The following is a 4010-nucleotide window of genomic DNA, read 5'->3' as shown; positions in this document are numbered from 1 at the left end:
TCATCTAAACAGGTTTGGGGAGGAGCTAGGTAGGCAGCATAATGGCGATGTGCCTAGGGTCTGGAGCGAAGGGGTCTGTAGCCTAAGGTGGGCTCCGGAGCGTCACACAGTTGGAGTAAGGCAGGCTGTAGGACGTAGGGGTGGGACAGCGTGTGTAAGAGGGGAGCCTGCAGGGACTGCGGGACAGCATGCTGTGCTGTGGCGGAAAGTAGTTGGGAGCCAGGGGGCTGTAACACCTGCCTTAGCGGTGAGCGGCGGCAGGCCGGGACTGGGGGATGAGGGGGAGAAGTAGACCTTCCACCGAAGAGAAGGGCTGTAACCTCCGGGTTAGGGGGGGACTGTGACCCCCTTTGTCATAAGTCGGCGGAGCCTAGAGATACGAGGATTGTAGCGTCCTACTAGCCTGGACTCGGAGAGTCCTGTGAGAATGCAGTAGAGATTGGACCGCGCACCTGGAGGGGGAGGGAGGGGCGAAGAAACTGGAGCGTGGTGAACTGGACCATTTAAGGGGGGAGCCTGGTGGACTGTACCATTTGGAAAGGGGGTAAATCCTTGGGCATTTTACCACTTAAGGGAGTCGGTGCGGGTGGGCTATACTATCTGGAAAACGATTACATCCTCTTTGGAGACTTTATCATTTGAGTGGGAAGTGCGCAGTGTGCACTGCACCACCTGGAAAGGGGGCGTTGGGACCACTTCCGTGGAAGGAGTAGGGCCGTACCCTTGGAGGGACTGCTTGAGTCCTCTATGGAGACTGAAGCTCTTAAGTGGGGGGCGGGGCGGGGGGGGGCTGCAGACAATTGTACTTCTAGGAGTGGTCCAGGAACCTAATCAGGTATAAGAGGAAATGGGGACACCGACCCTTCCCTGGGGGTTCGTGGCCAGGCCCGATGCATCCTATTAGAGACTTCCAGTACCAGCAGCTGAATGCAGCTCAGGAGCCCCCCTCCAGACAGGGCTACACACACAACTTTAATAGGGGCTCATTCCCCCAGGTGGGGCTGGTGTCAGATCTCAGGCTCTGACCCTGAGTGTTCCTGGCTTGCCCTGAACCGGGCGCTGACCATCCCTGCGATTTCCTGTTTCAGACGTGGAGCAGAGCATGGGGCTGATGTACAACGGGGTGGTGTACGCCCTCTGGGACTACAGTGCGGAGTTTGGGGACGAGCTGTCCTTCCGAGAGGGCGATTCGGTCACCGTGCTGCGGAGGGACGGACTAGAGGAGACGGACTGGTGGTGGGCCACGCTGCATGGCCAGGAGGGTTACGTGCCCCGTAACTACTTCGGGGTGAGCCCAGAAGAAATGTGCGGGTCTTCTGATGGCTGTTTGAGGAAAGGGCTGATCCCTCGGGGTGGGGAGAGGGGCAGGAGAGAGAGCCCTTTATACTGGGGTGGAGGGGCGGTCAGAAGAGTCCATTACCTGTCATGGGGAGGTGAGGAAGAGACCATTATAATAACAGGGGAGGTAAGGGAAAATCCCTTCTTAGAAGAGGAAGAACCCCTTGCTGGTAGTACTTCGTAGGGGTACTCACCAGTACTCTTTTCCCGATTATGTGATTGGTTTCTGCTCAAGCAAATATTTTTATTATCCCTAATTATATTCATGGAGAGGTAAAGAAGAATGTATTTTAGCCAAGAGGAGTATGAAGAATCCCAGTTTGGTGTTGGGGTAGGAGGGCACTTGTGTGTTACCGGCATGGAAACTTTTTGTTACACTGCACTGGGCAGGGTGAGGAAGACTCCATTAATATAATCGCGGTAGGATTGAGGGAGAGTCTGCTTGGTACGGGGAGGAGACCAGGAAGGTCTCATGACTTTCCTGGGAGACAAGAAGATGCCTTTAATTAGGGCATAGGTGGCAGGTGGGTCCCAATCAGACGGCCATGGTGGGCGGGAGCGGCGGGCGTCTTTTTTACGATGGGGAAGTCTCCATTTCGTCCAGCCCGCTGCCACCTGGAAGGCTCCATCTGGTGCTTGCCGGGGGATTCCAGTGTGGTCTTCGAGATGGTGAGAGGGTCCGTGAGGAAGGGATTGGAGGATGGAGACGGCCCACGTGTTTGGGAGGGGGGGTGGATTAGGTGACTGTGTTACATTTGGGGTGAAGCGAAAGGGTGGGAGCTCCCGGCGTCTGAAGAGCCTGTCTTCCCTCAGCTCTTCCCCAGGGTGAAGCCTCAGAGGAGTAAGGTGTAGCTGGAGAGAAGGACGTTTCCAAGGGAGACAGGATGAAGCAGCAGCTGCCTTCGCTCCAGACCTCCTCCTCCCCTTCCGCTGCATATCTCTGTACCCCCCAAGCCCTTGCAGCGGTGGGGTCCTTGCCAACAGCTCTCCGGAAACCCTGGGGAGAACGAGAACCCCAGCCTTAAACTTAGAAGCCTGCCTTAGCTGTGGGAGGTCGTGGTGGGGCTGGGAATATCATCGGGGGCAAGAGAGATCCCCCCATTTGCCAAATCAGGTCCCATCCGAAGTGCCTCCTACTTCCACTGCCAACCCACCCCCCGCAGCCCCAAAGCAAGCTAACCCACCATCCCAGCAGAGCCTTGAGTGGGTCACCGCCACTGGATTACCCCGGGAGTCACCTGCGCCCCGTATCTACCAGCAGCCTTCAGGGGCCAGGTGAGGCATGGGCGTCTTTGTCTCTATCAGCATCCCTGCTCTATCTCTCCCAGTCAAGAGCGTTCACATAGCGCTGGTGTGACAACAAAACGGGGAGTTTTCCTTTTTAAATAAAGGTAGTTTGCACAGAAATTGACTTCCTTCTCTTTGAATTCCATCCTGACTTAATAAGTGCTTGTCATTGTTAATATGTTTGGTAAACCAGTCTTAAAGTAGTCCCTTTGGAAGGGATTTCTCTCGTGTGAATCCGATCCTCCCTCTTTCAACTATGCTTTTTTTTTTTTGACCACACCTCTGCAAATGGAAGCGCAGAGTCTCAACCGCTGGACTACCAGGTAAATTCCTGGCTGCTGCTTTTTAAGCATCTTTAAACTGGACTTCCCTTGTAGCTCAGTCGGTAAAGAATCTGCCTGCAGTGCAGGAAACCTGGGTTCGATCCCTGGGTTGGGAAGATCCCCTGGAGAAGGAAATGGCAACCCACTCCAGTATCCTTGCATTGGAAATGCTCATGGACAGAGGAGCTTGGTCCCAAAGAGTTGGGCGGGACTGAGCGCTGACCTAAGCTTAAAGTCATGAACGTGAAATCAGTTAAAGTGTTAGTCGCTCAGTCATGTGGAACTCTGCAACCCCACAGACTGCAGCTGCCAGGCTTCCCTGTCCATGGAATTCTCCAGGCAAGCATACTGCAGTGGGTTGCCATCCCCTTCTCCAGGAGGTCTCAAGGTCTGATAGTTCTGCCATCTTTAGTTTGGGACCGTCTGCTTCTGTAATTTGTTGTGTCTGCTAGTTCTCACTCACAGTGCCTTGTTTCCTCATGTGTCCTGAAATGATGGCTTGTGAGATTGTCTTCAACAGGGTTTTACCATGTGTTCTTTTCGAGGCTCTGACCCCAAAGAGTGATTTTCCTTGGTTTCTGTCCCACTTCTTTATTTCATAAACTGCTCCGTGAAGATTTTTTATAAATCACAAGCTTTTCTCTCTTCTGATTTGTATTTCTTTACAAATCATAAAGCTTCCACTTAAAAAAATTTTTTTCGTATACTTCCTTCTAGTCTTTCCTTAAAACTTCATATACAGTATGATATATATTTTAAAATTTGGGCCATACTATGCATATGGTTTGTAATTGTTATTTTTCATTTAACATTATAAACATTATATTGTGAACATTTTCCATCATTATCTGCAATGTCCAAAACAACTCATGGGAGTATTTAAATTATTTAAATTAATATTTAAATTTATTTAAATTAAACAAAAATTAAGGATTCAATTCCTCAGTCACATTAGACACTTTTTGTGTGTGTGTGTGTGTAACAAAGTTTTATTAAAGTATAAAGGAGATAGAGAAAGCTTCTGACATAGGCATCAGGAAGGGGGCAGAAAGACGTACCCCC

Source organism: Bison bison, unplaced genomic scaffold (assembly GCF_000754665.1).
Source record: "Bison bison bison isolate TAMUID 2011002044 unplaced genomic scaffold, Bison_UMD1.0 scf7180017864313, whole genome shotgun sequence".
Lineage (NCBI taxonomy): Eukaryota > Metazoa > Chordata > Mammalia > Artiodactyla > Bovidae > Bison > Bison bison.
This window is presented reverse-complemented; position numbering follows the sequence as displayed.